Source organism: Lissotriton vulgaris, chromosome 7 (genome assembly GCF_964263255.1).
Source record: "Lissotriton vulgaris chromosome 7, aLisVul1.2, whole genome shotgun sequence".
NCBI lineage: Eukaryota > Metazoa > Chordata > Amphibia > Caudata > Salamandridae > Lissotriton > Lissotriton vulgaris.
Window position 1 is genome coordinate 604,592,810 of NC_141695.1, and position 20,632 is coordinate 604,613,441.

Consider the following 20,632-nt stretch of genomic DNA (forward strand, 5'->3'; position numbering starts at 1 on the left):
GACCGAGATTCTGAAATTACTTTATCTAAAACTGAACAGTCTAGCTACATCCATAGTAGGCATTCCTGGGTTGACTGTGTGTAATACTAGAATAATAAAGTTTGTATGTAATGATGACTCATATAAATGAAACTTCTACTCCTTTCGCTGAATTGCTATTGGATGTTCAGGGAACAAGAAAAGTCGCTATATAAAATAAAGCTGTTATTGACTATTTGCTTTTAAAAACATAACCATGGCTGTGCAGATTTTGATGGATGGTGGTTTCAATTTGTTTGACGACTAAACATCCATCCATTTGCACCTTAATACATTTCATGAATTAGTCAATGGAGTAAAGCACGATGTGGTCATGGATGGTGGGATTGGTTATTTGGATGGTTGCCTGATTTCAGGAAACATCGCTATACTTTTAGTGTCATTTTCTTTATAAATCGTATTCTGAAATCTTTTTGTTGCTGCATGCAATGTGTGCCTAATCTTATATTGTCCTAAAACCATAACTTTTACACCAATATGTTATGCTAATTATTAGTCAATGGTTAAGGAGTGGAGTTTAATGCTACAGGCAATTCTACATTATGAGATTGTTTATTGACCATTGACGCCATGTTGCTTGAACTAAATGTGTGAGCACGGTTCCACTTTGTGTATGTCTGACCCTGCTTTTCAGCTGTAAACACAGGCAGACCCGGGTTACTTGCACACACACACACACACACACACACACAGATTACTTAGGTTGCTCACTTCACCGAACAAGAAAGATAAGCTGTTAGAACAGACAATGTGGGACACGTACGGTATCCAAGGATGTGCGAAGAATTCTGCCTCAGCTCTCATCAGAGCCTGGCCAGCTGTGTTGCGTGAGCTTGATGCAGAGTGTATAGCCAGCACCTACAGTGCAGCTGAAGGGAGAGAGAGCTTCTAGAAGTCTTGCTGGCTTAGCATAGATTATAACGATGGAGACCTCTTGGCGCTTTGAAAGAAACTCTCCTGGGAGTGGACACACTGCCTAGGGCATTTGCGCCAGATTGGGACCTGCTGCTGAGACTCAACAGGTTTCCCAGTCGGAGTGGCTAGGATGATGCTGAACAGACAGCCAGTGAAGTATTCCAAGTTCTAATTATGCTTGTATACACGGAGCTAACTTTCTATGCATTTATTCTTGTGTATATACACATTCACTATATTAATGTATTTTACATGTGCATGATTGCCATTTGATATATGGGAACTTGCAGCAATAAATATTCCCCTTTACTTGGCAAATGAGTGTTGAGCTTTGTTTGTGTTGTATTTTGGTATTCTTAAGTGTGTAGAGTCCTATTTTGAAGAGAGTTCCCGTTGTGTCCTGGTATTTTTAAGTCTTGCTTAGGTGTTCTGAAGAAAAAAACAACACAGGCAGAGTCCTAATACCCTTGTTCTCAGCGCCCGGAGCAGGTACAAGTTCACAGCAGACCTCGGAGGTCCGGTCACTTTCGTGGTCCCACTGAGAGGCAGAGGCGTCTGTAGCGGGACCGTATTGCTGAAACTCCTCTGTTTGCACCTGGGTAGTAGAAACCGGTCAGAGATACAGTGACTGACCGATCCAATTCAAGTGTTCTTTCAGCACTCTAGAGTTTGCTAATCTTGCATGGTTGCCTACTTTAAACAACATGCTATGAATGAGAGTCTCCCTTCGACATTCAGGAACTATTGGACCCAGTGATTCTTAGTATTCTTCAAATTTACATATCTTGAGAAATATATGTGATATTTTTATCATTTTGGTCTCATTTAGCTATTACTGACCTGTATGGAGTCTTTTGTGGTGTATTAATTGTATTACTGTGTGTAAATACTTTACACATTGCCTCTTTAGATAAGCCTGACTGACCTGTACCAAGCTACCAGTGGGGGAGCACAGGTTTTCTTTTAGTGTGTACGTAGCTTACTCTGACCAGAGAGCTGGTTCTTTTCTGGGGTGGGTGCATACCTCAGCCAACCAGGAATCCCATTTCCAACAGTGGGCGAGGATTAATTAAAGCATCTGTGGTGACTGTGAAATAGGCAATTTACAAGACCTCTGCAGGGGGTAAACTGTTCAAGAATGCCATTAAGACAGGAATGGAAGAGCATGGGACATGTGACATTGTCATACTTGGGCAAATGTGGAAGGTGATATGGAATGTGCCAGGGATTAAGGAATCTCAAAGTTGGAAAGCTTGAAGAGGGATGTAGTTGATGAGAGGTTTGCTCATTGTTTAGAACAGTATATAAAAATTAAAAAATATATTTTAAAAAACAAAAAAAGGACAATACATAAGAAACCAGCTTTCTTGGGGAAAAATCAGCCTTTATCTCTTTTTGATTTAAGGGACTATTGTCTATGTTCTTACTGCAGTTTGCCTTTCACTAGTATTGTACTGTTACACACCTATGTTGTTCTTAAACCCATTCAATTGTTTAAATACTATTAGATCACTTATGTTTTGGTTTTCAACTTTACTTTTAGGTTAAGCGGTACGGGTTTGCATTTTATTAAAGGGAAAAAACAAAAAGGGGAAGAAGTGTGCTATTCTTCTTCTCCATGTATGGTGAAATTCCAACTTGGAATGCTTTCAATCAAACGGGATTGAACAGGCTGTTGCAGGAGAGTGTGGCTGGGGTATCAATAGTCATTTCAAACCTATCTTTGCCCAGTGTGGTATTTTTCTGTACTGTTACATTGACTAACAGCTGACATGCTCACAAAATTAATAACACTGGATCTGGCTTACAGTAATGTCAAGTTTTTTTAAATGGTTTCAGGTATTACTAAAACGATTCCAATATAGAGAAAATGTCGGGCAAAATTAATGGTTTTGTTGACAAGTGCAATAGGCAACCAGGTAGCTTTTTTTTGCTATACCTGACTTCTATCGCACAACTCATATCCAAAAGAGAACAAGCAAAAGCAATGACCAAGCTTTTAAGTTGAATTCAACAAAAAGTTAAACTTTCAAAGCACTGTTCCACATAGATCATGTGGACATCTACAGCCCAACATTACACTTAACTGCCATCAGTAAGCCATGGATTGGTTCTAATGACTTTTGCCACTCTGCCATCTACAGCATCTAAGATACCTTCATTCACACACTACAAACCAATTGAAAAGGTGGTGGAGTTGGTATTGCAATAATCAAAACGCATACAAATCTACGGATGGGTACACTACACCAATCAAACCCTGTACATTATGTGAATTTCATTTCACCATTGTTGATCCTTTAAAAGCATATATTCGAGCTCTTGACTGCTCACCAGCCACCACTGGTTAGTTATTTGAGAACCTTGACATGGTCACAGATCTATCTGAAACCAACTCAACCCACCACAATGGGGACTTCAACCTAAATCCCACCAGTCAATTACGGAATAGGCAATCTCCCAGTTACTCTCACACCAATCACCACTCATCCAACGCTCTGAAGCTACAAAACGCAAAAACCAGTGAGTTTGATATTAATTTCTGACCAGCAATCCATTCTTCTTTACTTTAACCATGGACTAATATGCACTATGATGAACATCCACCCTCCAAAACCTATGGATGGATCATATTGCACATCCATGCAAACTGGTACAGCTATTTTCGTTGTTTTTGTGCTTTTTCTTTTAAATCCTATTTGTTTTGCATTTCAAACATCAACAAATTTTTCATGAGTATCTTGAAGGTTGGTACATTCTTCAATAAAATCATGGGACTTTCCAAACTACTTAAATTTCCGTTAATTATACATTCTTAAATCGACTTTTGTCACATTATCAGTGTTCCATCAAGTTCAAAACTACTTTATTCCCAATGAATTTTGTGCTTCGGTGGGGGTGGGGTTTTTCAAGAGCAATGAAGAACCCAACTTATAGTTAGCTCAGAGTACATTATCATGCCCCATTCTGTATGTGAAGACCCTGATCACTTCTGTCCCCAGGGTAATTTGTTTTGTGCTTACAGTCAGTTCACTCAGAAGTTCCCTTGGGAGCTAGATTTTAATTAGACACCGCTTGGGTTAGATGTACATTCTTGATATCTATAGGTTTAAGTACACAGTCTACTGGGTTGTCGGATTGATCAGTTTCCATGTCATCTAATAGAATAAAGGATCCCTTTTTTAACATTATTGTATCATTTTGAAACATCTTCCGAGATTGGTTATGCGACCAAGAACAGGGCATGCTTATAAAAAAAAGGTATAAACATAACACCCCAGAGAATCTTAATATCTACACTAGAATGAACACACTACCTCTTGACAACAAGGCCATTTAAAGGCCATTTAAAAATACGATTATATCACTAAAGCCGCATCCTAAATTTCTACACACCATGCCTACCCACAACTCACCCCACACTCTCAGCCATACTCGGTAATATTTTATCTCTGAGATGACTACCATCAGAGATAACATCACTACTTTACTTACCGCCCACTATCCTTCACTAGCACACGTTCCTCCACTTCTCGCTCCAGTTAATCCACCACAATGGCCAATAGCCCCTTAAAGCCAGGGATCCCCAACATCTTGTTGGCAATGTGCGACATTGGAGCATAAAAAGAAATGGTGAGCAACATCTGAAGCACAACAGAAGCTTCTGGAAGAAGTGTGCTGGTAAAATTATTGAAACTGGATATAAAACTGAAAGGAACATGATATAATTACATTGCACTTGCACTTTATTCTTGTGATAATTTGTGTGTACTGCTATTAATTTGCTATTGCTAATTCTGCTTTTGTCAAATCTCAGAGATTAGGCACTTGCCATCTTGTGAGAATTCCTTTTGGCCACTTCATCAAATTGAGACAGGAGCACTTTGCTCTTATTACTGTTTTGCACTTTATCATGTTTGTATTTTATACAACCTGTCAAGTTTGTTTTAACAGCTGCTACTATGACATGTTGCCTATCTTTGCATTTCATCCTTTTTAGGTCGAGTTTACTCGAACCTATTACTGCTAAACCAAAAAATTTCTAACAGGCGGATTTTCAACAGTTCATGAGAATAGAATCACGTGACAAGCTCCTCATGCACGAGCTTGCCGGAGCCTTCCCCCTGTTAGCAGCATTTCTCCTGCACTCGGCCCAACCCCCTCCCTCTCCATATGGTGCGCTCAGGCCAGCATCTCTCCTCCCATAATTATTCATTCACTGGAGGGCCTGCGTCTCGTCACCCTTCCTCCCCCTGCCAGCAGACTTCAAAGGCTCCCCCAGCGTGCGCTCGGCCGGCCTCACACCCCATCACCATATGCTTGTTTTTACTATTTCTTTTTATAAGCATGAAATCGATTTTTGCTCAACTCGTATGAATTCGACACTGCCCTGACTTAGAGGAGACATTCCCACTAGATACTCTTATGTAGCTCACCGATGTGGTTATTGGTTTAATATATATGAATTCGACTTCCCCTTAACCTGCATGAAATCGCACCTGTTTTGCTACTTATAAGTGCTGTTTTACATCGAAAAGGTTTTAAATAACCATAAACAAAGTATTCGAATATAACATTTCTGTTCTACGCACCCACATGGGTGGATACTACTAGCGATATGCCGTTTTATTAAAGCACCTGAAAAGCAGCAACAAATGTTTGGTGGGCGAACCTCACGCACTGCGTTAAGGGGTGCTGGATCTCTTGAATACCTCATGCACGCCCGAACCTTATCATTTATCAGAGAAGGAGTTGATATGGTGGGGCTGTTTACCTTGCACAATCTTTAGTGTTAGGCAACTCCTATACACAAGCACAGTTAAAGATAACTTACCAAAGTCCAATCCACCTCTAGGGGCGGGGCACGATGTCGCTTGACAAAGCCTGATCGCCGAAGAAAGCTTGCGACACCAGGGCACTGAACAATTAACATGATTGATTTACAGAAGAGAATGGTCGAAAACTGCGCTGGTTAAGAGCTCCTCCTGCCCGATGTCTCTGTTGGTATATCCGGGGTCATGAAAGACTCAAGCCAAGCTACGCACCAACAGCATCGGAGACGTTACCGGTCACCACCCGACCCCACGGAACTGCAGCAGGAACGCAACTCGCTAACAGCAAGCCCTGGCATAGGTGTCCCCCCCTCCCCCCCGTGGTGCTCAAACCAAGCAGCATGCACCTGCATGCAACAGGATCGACAGCTCTTTTTTGCATCTCTCTCGGGCCGTAGCCTTTACTTCAAATAAATAGGTCACAGCCCAAGTTACTCACTTTTCTCTTGGATACGGCCAACCAGAAAATGTTCAGCAATCAGAAACGTTCCAATGATTATACTATTTGTTTCCACAGAGTAGGCATAGCAAGCCTGAATTAATGAACAACAACATATGTGCTTTCCAGGCAGACAGGCTCATGCAGCCAACAAAATGCACCAGTATAACCAGGTGCATCGGTCTATGACCAGGGACCATCCCGATCCCGTTCACCTGGTTGGGGCACCCGTGGCCGCAACCAGACATACTCCTACCTAGAAAACTATTTCAGTTCATCAGTGGACAAAACCCGGGGTAAGGCTAGAGGTTCCTACTTCCAGCAGGCCAGCACTCGCCCCCAGCCACACCCTCATACTAACCCTACCAGGGCTGAAACCACCGAGTGCCAAAAAAATCTGTTCTCTAGGGTGGGCTTTTGCTTTATGTGCAGGGACAAAAACATATGGTAAGAGAGGCTTTTCGACCGGAAGGGATTATATAATCAATGTTGCCCAACAATTGATTCGGTCACAGAATGAATGGCAAGCTTCCTCCTAGCCAAGCCCAGGACATTGTCTTTTTCCAGGAGGAAGGTAAGGCCTTAACAGGCCCCGGGTCTGTTAACAACTCACCCCTACTCACGGGTATTCCAAGAGCCCTTGCTGGTGGCAACCATGGCTAGGCTAGACAACTCCTGTCAAAAACGCAGGCCTTGCCCATTAAGTTGAATCGATGCAGTGGAAGAGGTTGATCAAGCTAACGAGATGCCATCAAACACACCCTGTAAACTAAGTGCATTAAAAGAGAACTTGGCATGCAGTCAGCTGGCTATTGTGTCAGCCTTAGAGCATTTCAGCTCTGAATAGTTGTGCAGCAAGTCTTGCCATAATCTGGTAATATGAAAGCTACATATTGTCAGGATTTAATCTACAACTATATCTGCAGCACGAAAAACAAACCAGGACAAAGCCAACAGATCGGTCATTTTTTAATGTCCTGATTCATTTTGGGAGGGTCAGTGAATGTGTGTGTGTGCGCGCGAGTGTGTGTTAGGACGAGTCAGTAGTTGATTGGGTGTGCACGTCGCTACATAGCTGCATGAAGCGATGAGTGAACATGGTTTGACATGGGTAAAAGAAATGTTTGCATACTCCGGTTGCAAGATTGGCCAACAAGTTCCATTTAGCCATGCTCCCTCTAACTTACCCTGTCATCGCTGCACACACTCACATTAGAAGCATAGGCCTCTGTTCCTTAACCCACCAGATATACTTACAACCCACAATCCACACCTTAACTTCTATGCAACTGGCAGAGCAAGTAAAAGGATGCTCACTATATTCCACTTGTTGCTGTTATGAAGAAGTACTGCTACAAGATGGAGGGCTGAGCCTACGCTTAATAACCAGGGACATTGAGATCAACTGGGAATTATCCGTATTGGCAAGCATTGCGCCATGCCAGCTTCTGGTCCCACCACTCCAGTGTGCTTCCACCAAAAGAGGTGCATGCGTAACTAAAGTCTCATCAACACGCCCTTGGCTGCATCACTATCTATCGCACTCCATCCATCCATCCATCCATCGCCCTCTCTGTCTATCTATCGCACTCACTCTATCACCATCACTCTATCTATCGATCGCCCTCACTCTATCGCCCTCTAACTATCTATCGCCCTCCCTCTATCTATCGGTCTATCTATATATCGCCCTCACTCTATCGCCCTCTATCTATCTATCTCCCTCCCTCTATCTATCTGTCTATCTATATATCGCCATCACTCTATCTATCGCCATCTCTATCTATCTATCACCCTCCCTCTATCTATCGTCCTCTATCTATATATCGCACTCACTCTATCTATCGCACTCACTCTATCGCACTCACTCTATCGCACTCACTCTATCGCACTCACTCTATCGCACTCACTCTATCTATCCATAGCATCAACACAGCATCACTCAGCACCACCACAGCATCACTCAGGGGCACCACAACATCACTATGTGCCATCACTCGTCGCCACCACAACATCTCTCAGCACCACCACAGCATCAATCTGTGCAACCATTCAACAAAAACAGGTTCAAATATGTTCTCTAAACGTTTCAAGCTTTATTACAAATGTCACAAAAAGATGTTAATATTTCACTTCTGTTCTGGGATTTTCGTCACAATAAAATACACTGAACATAATCTTCACAAAAGTTATTTACAAAAGTTTAAGCTATTGCCATTATAAATTACAATAGCTTTTATTTAAGTATTAATTATTTAAGAAAAATAAAATCCATTGTTATTTGTAATATCAATGCATCTAAGTCACGTAAATACAACACATATTACATCACAAATGCTATAGGTGTCCCATTTGTGAAAGTTAAAACTATTGGCATTGTAAATGACAAAGCTATTAATTTCGCTATTTTCAAAACCAACACATTAATAATAAATGTGTCATTTACAATACCAGTAGCTCAATCTTTCCTAATGCGTGACCTATTGCATTGCAAATGCTTGTTTTATGGGTGATTGAGCTTTTAAAACACTTTATATTGCAACATCTACTTTTGGCGCGTCATGTGACCAAGCTCCGCCTGTGGAGCGAAACGCGTCGAAGAGAGCATTTGCTCTGTGATTACTGACATTAAAATCACTGCTGATAACACGACTGACGGTGTAATGGAGCTTTATTAAAAAAATTGAATTTATTTCAAGGAGAAGAGGTCCGCGCCTGCTTGAGCCCGCGTTGACAGCGGCCAGGATTACTTTGATATTCGTCACCGGACTTTGGTTGTTTCCGGTTTCGCTGGACCCTCCCAACTCAAGAGGCACAGCGTTTCTTCAGACAGCTACGCTTCGGTGTATTTTGACTTCAACTCGGATGAGTTTTTCGTCTGCTGTGCCCCCCGCTAATCAGTGACTTTCCGTTTGAGACGGCATTGGGTTGCTGCACGGCGTGGTGTTCGTGGAATCAGCGAGGTCGGCCAAACCTACGTGAGCCCTGAACGCAGACTCCGGTAAGGCACCCAGTGCTAACAAACTGTGATTTGTCAACTGTAGATATTTTAAGCGGGTTTTGGGATAATTCTCCCGGAATTTTACACAACATGCTCTTGCCATCAAGCATGAAGCGGCTTAATTCCAGAAAAAGCCGAGAAATCTAATATCTGTGCAAACATGATTTCCAGCGACGCGCTCAGAAGTAGAGACAGCGGCTGAGGCTCTTTACGAAAACCTACCGACTGTTAATGATACACCGCCCATTGCTAATCGTGCAACTTCTTCTAACAGCAATGTCAGGGACTTACTAAAGAATTTGGAGAAACTACTCCGTAATGAGTTATCTAAATGGTGGAAAAAAAGTCACTTGAGAAGTATCGCGGCGCCAATCGTGTTCCAAGGGGACTCAGGATATTAATTGTTCCTACGTACGAGAACCCGGATCCTAAGAGGTTACAAGAGTGGGCCGATAACAATCTGCAGGCCTCTAAAAACATGCTGCACATCTTAATTAAGTATGCCCAAACTGATAGAGAAGCTTTACTTGTGGAAATAGATCGTATAAATGGACTGCTAGAGGCTACCGGTGAAACTGACCTTATAAATAAAACCAGAAAGGAGATCGAAACCCGTTTGAGCAAATCTGAGGAGTCAATCCAAGAACGCAAAATACATAAATTTGCGGGTGACCAGCGAGACTATGCCACTAGGAGACTATGTCGCATTTTCACTTTTGCAAGGAAGTACGACTCCTACAAACGGAAGGCCATGTCCGGACAGCAAAAATCTGGACCAGTAGCTGGACAATCGACAAATGTCAGTGTTGACCCTACAGACTCAGACAATGTGTCCTTGACGTCCCACAGCGGGTCAGACGATAGCCGGTCAGTTACCTCCTTGGACCCAAATGAACTGACAGATTTTTCTGTCATAGACGAGCTGAATTTTGTCAGCGAGGACCGGAGGTACTCCCTGCTCCTCCGCAACAACAAGGCAGAGCAGCAGCCAAAAGCGCTGTATCAGGAGGCACAATACCAAAGCGAGGCGCAGCAAGGGGCAACACGCGCAGGAACTTGAACAAGTAACAACAAAACAACAAAATACTGTTATTAATCTGACAGACCTTGTTCTATCAAAGGCGGAGGAGCAGCTTCTGTCATAAGGCTGGTCATATTGCACATCTAATGATTTCTCGTACACTCAGGCACGCATAGACGTTTTTAAGTTCATTAGAAAAATTAAACTGATGAAATATTTCCAACTTCATCCTATGCAAGACAACAAAGAAAGTGCCAACAAAGAATCAGATTCAGCAACAACGCCGCTGCAAGTAAGGAATCTAGAAGGCTTGCAATCTCTGTTATCACTAGCCCATGAAGATAGCTCGCAAGGATCCCCCTCTGTTAGTCAAGTAGTCACAGTCAACAAGCCAGTATCTAGCCCTTTTCGGAGTAAATCGACTTTTCTACCCCTAATGCCTAAGGATGCAGTAGATCTTTTCAGTGACAGAGTTGTCACTAAATTGAAAAATCTGAACAGGGTGACTTTGGGAAGAAAGAAACAACAAGATTACAATAATAAACAATACTTGTCACTAATAAAGAAAATACAAGATAATCCATCTGCGATTGTTAAAAACGCTGACAAAGGTGGTAACACGGTTTTGTGGGCTAAAATTGACTATCTTAAGGAAGCCACAAGACAATTGGGGGACCCCACGTGCTACACTAAAACCACCAAATTTGCCATGTTGAAGAGCAATGAATCCACCAGGAAAACCATCTACCAATTTATTTTTATTTTTTAAACTTGTAAGGCGCAACAGCTACCCAAAAAGGGTTTCCCGACGCCGAGACACAGCACAAAAGAAGCGAGGGTATCCAAGGACGTTCCTGATTATTGCTCAAACAACCAGGTTTTGATATTCTTCCTGAATCTGGCATGGTTTTCCTCCTTGCGGATGTAAGGAGGGAGTGCATTCCAGAGGGTTGGTCCAAGATGAGCGAAAGATCTGCCACCCATTCTAGCAAGTTTGAACCTGGGTATGCAGAAATTGGCTGCTGATTGTGACTTAAGGTTTCGACTGGGGGTGTAGGGATGGGATAGTGCAAGTAGATATTTAGGAGCATTGCCTGTTTTTATTCTGAACATATAGTTCAGTGCTTTAAATCGGATTCGATTTTCTACCCTGAGCCAATCAGGCCACGTCGGTAATTTGAGACACTGGTGGTTTTAGGAATACCACACAGCAGCCTGACAGCTGAGTTCTGGACGAGCTGTAGTCGCCGTACTACAGCTTGATTCGAGCCTAGGTACAAGATGTTACCGTAGTCAAGCCGGGATGTAATGAGGGCGTTGACTACGGTTTTTTGGGTGGAGATAGGCAACATCCAGAGGATTTTCCTCAGCCACTTCAAGATGGTAAAGCAGAGGCCAACAACTTTGCTGGCCTGTTGTTTCATGGAAAGGGAGCTGTCAACAATGACCCCTAGATTGCGTACCTGAGTGCAGGAGTGGGGAAGTTTCCCATCTGGGAATGCCAGTGGGTAGGGTTCCACAAGTCATGTTTTTTCCCTGAGAGGAGGATCTCCGTTTTATCTCCATTTAATTTTAGCTGGTTCCTAGTCATCCAGCTGAAGATGTTTTGGAGACCTAGTTTGAGGGGAGACAAAGATGACGGGCTAGGTTCAGACAGGGAAAAAATGATCTGCGAGTCGTCTGCGTAGGTCATGAGGGCGAGTCCTGATTTTTCCGCAAGGTCAGCCAGAGGTCTAAGATAAAGGTTGAAAAATAATGGGCTCAGAATGGATCCCTGGGGCACTCAGTGTGGGGCATTAAACACTCCGGAGCATGCTGATGAGGATGTGATTTGGAACGTCCGACATGCCAAAAACGACCTGATCCAATCAATTGCCATACCACAGATTCCATATTTTCTTAACGTAGTTAAGAGTATTTCATGTGATATGGTGTCAAAGGCTGCGCTCAAATCTAAAAGAATGAGAGCAACCGTTTTACCATCGTCAAGGAGTTTGCGGATGTTTTCAGTGACTCCTAGCAGGGCAGTTTCAGTGGAGAAACTGGCTCTGAAACCGGATTGAGATGGATGAAGGAGGGAGTTTTCTTCAGAGAAGAGGGTTAGGACGGAGTGAATGTGTCTTTCAACCAATGGCAAAGAAAAGGACTCCTCACCAAGGAGGAGGCCAAATTTCTAAGCGTTACACATCCAATCACCCCAGTTTTTTACCTTCTTCCCAAAATTCACAAACTTGTCACCCCTATCCCCGGACGCCCTATTATTTCGGCACGTGGGAGTATGAATGAAAATGTATCCAAATATGTTGACCTTTTCCTCCAACCCCACATGACCTCACTTCCTTCTTATCTTAAGGACACTACAGACTTTTTAGTTAAAATCAAAGATGTCAATTGGTGTTCTGATTTCTGTTTTTTGGTGATGGACAGTGAATCTTTATACACGAGTATTCACCACTCTCAGGGTCTTGAGGCCACTAAATATTATTTAGACACACGCAATGCAGTCCTGCGAGACCACAATATCATGCTGTTGGAGATGACCAAGATTTGTTTAACCAACAACCATTTCCAATTTGAAAATGATATTTACCATCAGGAACGAGGGGTTGCTATGGGCTCGTGCTTCTCCCCCAGCTATTCATGTTTACATGTTGGCTGGTGGGAGGAGCACGTGCTCCAGGGAGCCCATCGCCACTGGCTCCCACATCTAGCCCACTATTGGCATTTTATAGACGACATATGTGTCATCTGGAAGGGCTCGCAGGTACAGGCCCAAGCTTTTGTGAATGAGATTAACATCAACACTCGTAACTTAAGATTCACCGCAACGATTACATCAAGCTCGGCTGAGTTTTTAGATGTACATATTTACATTGAGCAGGGCAAGTTGTTTACAAAGCTTTATAGGAAGGCAACGGCTGGGAATTCTATTTGCCACGCCCGGAGTGCCCACTCATCTCACACCATAAACAGTATACCCTTTGGCGATTTTATTCGCATTAAGAGACTCTGCAGTGATCCAATCACATCTAACCAGTGCTAAGCGGAGTCAGTTCAAAGGTTTCTTCAGCGCGGTTACAATTTAGATCTTTTAAACCGTGCACTCTTGAGAGCTTCATCTCGCTCGAGAGAGGAATTACTGATTCCTAAGAACGTGGCCATATCCGATTCAAACTCAGTTGTGAACGTAAACTGAGACGGATCATTAATTCTGAATGGCCTATCGTCTTAACAGATGTAATTTTAGGTCCCATCTTGCCCAAGTTACCTGCAATTACCTTCAGGAGGGCTCCCTCCATGAAGGATACACTGGATAAGACTCAGCCTGAGTTAACACCCAAACGCACTTGGCTGTCTAAAACAGGTTTTTTTAAGTGCACGTCATGCCGCGCAAGTACTTTTGCGAAAAATGGCACGCAATACAAATCGGCGTTCAGTGACAAACCTATCGCCATTAATGAATATCTTACCTGTCGCAGTGAGTTTGTTATCTATAAATTGACATGTACATGATATCTTTCTTACATTGGCAGCACTAAGTTGCCGGCTAACCAAAGTATCCTGCAACATGTGCGAGCCATAGTCATCTCTGACAGCAATTATCCAGTGGCTCGCCACTTCAAAGCTGTTCATGACAACAAACTAAAAGACCTGCATTATACGCTTTTGTGTTCGGTCCCCAACCCCGGACGGGGAGGCGACTGAGAAAAACTTCTCAGGAAAAAAGAAACTTACTTCATTTTACTGCTAGACTCTAAGGCACCAAATGGATTAATATCATTGATGAATTACATAACTTTTTGTAAATAGGGCATCTCTGTTTTCATTATTCTGTTTCTGTAGTGTATTTTCCTTTTGTTGGTCATACTAGAAAAGGAAAGTTCTTTGAAATTGTTGATTGCTAGGCCCACACATTCTGTTATGAATTGGTAGGTCGAATAACTTTGTGTCTCAGCCGTCATAGTCACTTTTTTTATAGTTAGTTATTTTTTCACCCATTAGACACTAGCACTTTAGTTAAACTGGCATGTAGCAGCTTTTGTGCATTGCTCTCCATTGTCAATTCATATTTGAAGTTGTGGCCATAGTGAATGCATTTGCACTTTAACTTTTGATGAACTCTGCTTTTAGCGAATCTTTTGTACATTTTTTTCATTGAATATTGCATTTGCACTTTATTCTTGTGATAATTTGTGTGTACTGCTAATTATTTGCTTTTGCTAATTCTGCTTTTGTCAAATCTCAGAGATTAGGCATTTGCCATCATGTGAGAATTCCTTTTGGCCACTTCATCAAATTGAGACCGGAGCACTTTGCTCTTATTACTGTTTTGCACTTTATCATGTTTGTATTTTATACAACCTGTCAAGATTGTTTTAACAGCTGCTACTATGACATGTTGCCTATCTTTGCATTTCATCCTTTTTTTATTGGTGATTGAGCTTTTAAAACACTTTATATTGCAACACCTACTTTTGGCGCATCATATGACCAAGCTCCGCCTGTGGAGCGAAACGCGTCGAGGAGAGCATTTGCTCTGTGATTGCGGACATTAAAATCACCACTGCTAACACGACTGACGGTGTGATGGCGCTTTATTAAAAAAGTTGAATTTATTTCAAGGAGAAGAGGTCCGCGCCTGCTTGAGCCCACAATGACAGCGGCCAGGATTACTTTGATTATATATATATATACATACATATATATATATATATATATATATATATATATATATATATATACACACACACACACACACATATACACAGAAGCATTATTTGCACTAATAAGCGTGATTTTGCACACATTTGGTTTTATAGGCATTTATACTAATATGTTTTAACTTCATATTAAACAATTTTATAGAGTTTTTTTAAACATAAGATGTTTACATAACCTATGCGTTATATTGCACATAACAATCTTAGGCATTTATGCTGTTATAATTTTTCATCAAATACAAAGGAATACTGCGCTTTAAATTATCATTGCAAAGATTATGAAAATGAGAATTAAGTCTCTTTACACACAATTTTTAGTTATTTATTGCGTAATGTTGCACATTGTTTTATAATGCATTTATGCAGCAATATATATATATATAACTATACAAACCAGAACCTAGCGAATGTTTAAACTGGTCGCTACTGATACATAAGGACATAAGGTCAACAGAAGTATCTTCTCACTGTTTATCATCACATGATTGTAATGGTTGAAAAAAATGAGTATTTAAACATGTACCAAACTGCAGTGTCGCTATGTGATCAAGGTTACTAGTTAACCGAAACGCGTCACGCCTGGAATACCATTTGAAAGAGCTAATAAATCTTCCCACTAAATACATCTGCTGCTTCGGGGTCCTTTTGTCTGTTTGGTGTGGAAATCGCCGTGTGAACAGAAGGTGTCAAAGGGTAGAGATTATATATATATATATATATATATATATATAGTATTTTTTTTGACACTGAGGAAGCCGAATAGGTGAAACGCGTATGTCAATAGGGATGACAATTATGACTCATGTGAAAGTTTGAACATGTATAAAAAGCGTTACTTTGTCTGGTCAGATGTTAGTGAGCAAGGCGGAGGTTGCCGCCGAAACGCGTCTGAGCAGAAGTTGATGTAAAATAAACACCCTTGAACTAAGATACACGGAGTCAGCGCCTTCTTGGATGGTGAAGTTTGATTATATATATATATATATATATATATATATATATATATATATATTTATTTTTTTTTGACACTGAGGAAGCCGAATAGGTGAAACGCGTATGTCAAGGGGGCATGGGGGTCTGCCAATAAACCACTTTGGCTGAACAACGACTTGGAGTGCCGTCCTTTTTTGACCTCTGAAAGAATCACGGAGGTGTGTGAAAACTATATATATATATATATATATATATATATATATAGGGTCACAGACCCGAAACGCGTAGAGTGATTGCCTTTAAACTTTCTAATTAAAAGGCTTTTGGGAGATTAAAGTGTTCGTGTGCTTTCTTCGAGGGATTTTGAAGGTACTTTTGACATACATACACACAAACATCTATAGATATTAATAATATGCATTTTAAAACACAGTATACCAGGTATTCAAAATTTCGTTTATAGACAAATTGAATAATGGCCCGTTGCATTTTTTAAGTCACATGCGGCCAGCACGAAATTGGCAAATTTTGATTGGCTTTTAAGTTTTGGGTTGCTCCTTCCAATACATTTTGGGAATATATAGTGCCAAAACGTATTTTGTAAGCACATTCGACCAGTAGGCTGGTAAGTATCTGAAGTATTTAAAGAATGTTTTACAAAGGAGAAATAGGATTATTATTTTTTGAGAGCCACAAACCATGCTTCTGAAATGGCATGTCAGTAACATCCCTAAAAGTTGTTAGGATTTAAATACCATCATGCATGGAAACTCTTCCATTCATTAAATGTTGGAAAATGTAGTGGCAAAGAAGCACATTTATGAGACTTGGCCGGATTTAACTGAATGCATGTACTGGGATTTATGTAGCACATCCTTTGCCAGGTAGATATAGTGCAATATACATTATAAGATTCTGTTGGGAGTTACAACAAGATCGTGTAGATCAAGTGGGGGAATCTACACATCTGAACTACACAACTATAATGCACTTCACATATTTCCAATATTAGGCACAAAATGTTATAACATATGCCCAACATAACACATTCAGCCAAACACATGAGCAAAGTTTAGAATCCAGGCCCCTGGGCTCAAAAATTGGTGGTTTACCTATAAGACTGCAAAGCACAGCTGTGGCAAGCAGGGGTACCATAAATTAATGCAGATTCAACTTTCAGGTAACATTTGCATAATGCATAATTTGCAACACTCTAGCTTGCAATCTCAATAATTCCTCACATATGCACATTTAAATACATCGAGTTCTCCTACTAGTATGTTACAAGTTTCTAGAATGCCTGCTAGCAAATGCTGTAGATTTTCATTATTCTCCAACTAGCAGACTTTGCAGTGGTCTCTGGTGCCAACAATCTTCCATAATTCTATTGTCAACACACTTTGCAAACTTACTTTAAGGCAACCATATAGACACCTGCAAATTCCAAAATTCCCAGTTAGCATGTTTTTAAATTTCTTTAAGACACAAGCAGCCTTTCTTTTGCTTTAAAGCGGCTAGTATGAACACACTGCTACTTTGAATTTTATAATGCTTCATTTAATATGAATGAATGTGTGATATTTGCTAGCTTTGTTCTAGCAGGGCCACGGCTCACATGCTCTAATGGAACTTACTCTAAATTATAAATTAGTGGGTAACAATAGAGCGCCCTGCGGGGTGGAAGAGAGGTAGGTTGCAGCTTTCCAAGCATGCTGCACACCTTTCACTCCACAGCTAGCGTGGTCTCTGCCATCACCTAAGGGGCCATTTACTGGCTCAAATTGAATTGGATTTTCGATATCATAAAGGGATACTCTACACTTTAAGGGTGACTTTTTGAGATTGGGTGTTGTTGCTAATTACCGCAACTATAACCCTAACCATTGGTAAATTAGGCTACATGGTCCTGAAAAAGTGTTGAGATACATAGGGAATTTTCAAGGCATGAAACAAGTTGACTGACATTCCCGCTTTCCTGTGAGCTGTACTGAATCATTGTCTCTAACACAGCACCCCTTGTTTTTAACAAGAGGTCCTATGTATTACATTTTTCAGTGTCTCCCTTGGGTATTTTTATACCACACTTACACCAATCTCTACACACAGCACCCTCACCCACACTTCATCACAGCGTCTTATTTTAAAAGATTTCCAGCAAAAAGCCCCCTCGAGGGCCTGTTGGGCATTGCAGCACCGGCCCAATGAGGAGCTGCCCAAAGATGAAGCATGACACCCATCTGGGTGCGTGAGGGCTCTTGCTTCTGAGCAATCAGATCCCCTACGATCTGCTTGCTCAGACCCATCGCAACCTACTGCATGTTCAGCTACCTTTTTTTCTTCTTTTAGGAACTGCATACTCCACTTGTATACATACTAGAGAGAAATAGAAAAATGTAGTACTACACTTTCAAGATTGTGTACAGTATCTATTAGTGGTACTCTATTGCTGTATGATAGCATTATCGAGCTAGACCTTTTCTACAGAGAAACATGAAAGGGCGCCACTTAATCCCACTATTTCCCATATGATGATCATGCTGACTATGACAGGGAGGACTTCTCTAGTAAGCTTGTGGCTTTTGATAAATCATCATTTGTAACTAGAGTTTTCCGTCACATTGTCTTGAGCCCCGGGATCCGGGAAAATAGGTTTCCCTGCCTTTGCATGCACCTGGAAAACAGTTGTTAGCATAGCCAATAAAAGGACGGCATCAGAAAAGGCTACGCATGCTCCCTTTCACAACTAAAACGGTTTGTGTTGTCTACCACTAGAAAAAGAAAATGAGAACTGGAACCACAAATAAGCAACATATTAGGATGCCGCAAGCAATATGCAGCTCATCAGCTACATTTTTAAATTACTGTGTTTCACCCTCAGCCTTCTGCTATTTTCACTGTTTTTTCCAAAGGTGTTCTTGGCCTAACTTCATTTCTCAGTCGCTGCACTTGTAAATGTTTCAAATTAGTTGGGGTACAGTCTCTACTGAAAAACAAACTGCTGGCCTTTGATACTCATCTATCAACCAGCATCACTGCTCTCTTTCTTCTCTAAGACACCAGAATGTCTAGCCTCCAATCACCTCACTATTCATTTCTTTTCTAACAACCAACTTATCCCTTCTAAACTGGCTTATATGCCCTATATTCAACAGACATGGCACTCATACATTCCCTATGCCAATCACAATGGCAAATCGTCAGTGCTCATTCTTCTTGACCTATTGGAGCTTTTGATACAGCAGATCGCCCAACACTCATCCTCCTCCCCACAAATGGCATTAGCTCAGCTCTTCAATGATTCTGCTCATTAATAACCACGAATTATCAGTGGAATGGAATTCCAAGAGATCCCAATCAACCACTTTTCTTCTAGGAAATTCTAAATCGTCTCACGGCACTCTCTCACTTAAGGACTACATCACCTCGTTCGGTTTCTCCTACCACCTCTAGGTCTACAACAGCTAAACTATATCTCCCTTCCCTCCAGTCATGCGACTGTAGTTCTCTGGATGGCTCTCAGGTTGCTCATGCAGAACTCTTCAAAAATAGTGGTCCTATACTTCCACTCCTCTGCGCCTCTCCTCCCATATCGTCACTTTCCTCCAGACATTCTGACCTATGCCAATTAGTATAGATACATAAGTATACTTTCCAACCTATCTATGAGTATGGAAGCCTTTATGTTTATTAATACTAGTGTCAGGGCAGGACAATACCAAGTAAGGACAAATATACCTGCGTTGCACACTCCACACTACCTACAAGCCAATTAATTATCCTGTGCTCATCAATTTAGATTCCAAAACAACCTGCTGTGGGCTTCCCTCAATATTCCTTCTCTCTAGTGGGCGAGGTGATTAACTTTGCTACCAGGACCTTACTTGACTTCCACCACAGACTTTCGACCTGAATTTGAGCGACTATTCTAAAAACAGAACCTCTAAAAACTGCTGATAACGATTTCAAACTTGTTAACGATATTCCCATGCACTACATTGCCAACACAATGATCTGCTGCACACCCTAGAAGAATTTGCAAGTGGCCAGCCAAAACTTGTTGGTCACACTAAAACCACTTTCTATAGCATCCAGATTGCTATATCTTCTACAGCACAATCACTGGACCACACTACCTAATACATGCAAACTACCACACACTAAACGAATTTAAAACTAAATGGAATTGTCATCACATGAGATCCGAAAGAAAGAACATGTAAAGACAAATTAACTTCTGTAACTCAATCTATCTGGGACTGCCTGCTATCACCTTGAAATAATTCTGAAAGGCGAAGAATGGATTTGTCTTCAGTAGCTCCACTTGCTCTACATCAATAAGAGACTAACCTTCAAACATGCATGTAAATGCAAAAGACCTATAACAGAAAAGGAGCCAGTTTTAATCATCAACTTCCCCAAAATAACCAGGGTATCACGCTATGTTCAAAATGAAAGGATGCTCCTAATATTTTAATAATTAACGATACTACAAGTAAGCAGAGTCTGAACTGCCCCAAGCCCCACATGCACTTCATTATCACCTATTTTCAGTCATGCACTGTTCACCAACACTAAACTGACACATGCATGCTAAATTCAATTCACTTTCCAGTAGAAACCAAAAACTACAGATGAGATAGTGCATGCACATATGAGTACACTAATAGGTGTAACATGCAATTAGTTTTTCAGACAAAATCTAGGAAGTGTTTGAAGAATAACATAGAACTC

The 20,632-nt window shown here is 41.3% G+C and overlaps 1 protein-coding gene across 2 annotated transcripts in view; it reads right to left on the reverse strand.

Moving 5' to 3' along the window:
* The window catches only part of UNK (unk zinc finger), a 670,943-nt gene that overhangs the window by 648,398 nt on the left and 1,913 nt on the right, over window positions 1–20,632 (reverse strand). The gene's annotated exons all lie outside the window — the stretch shown is intronic.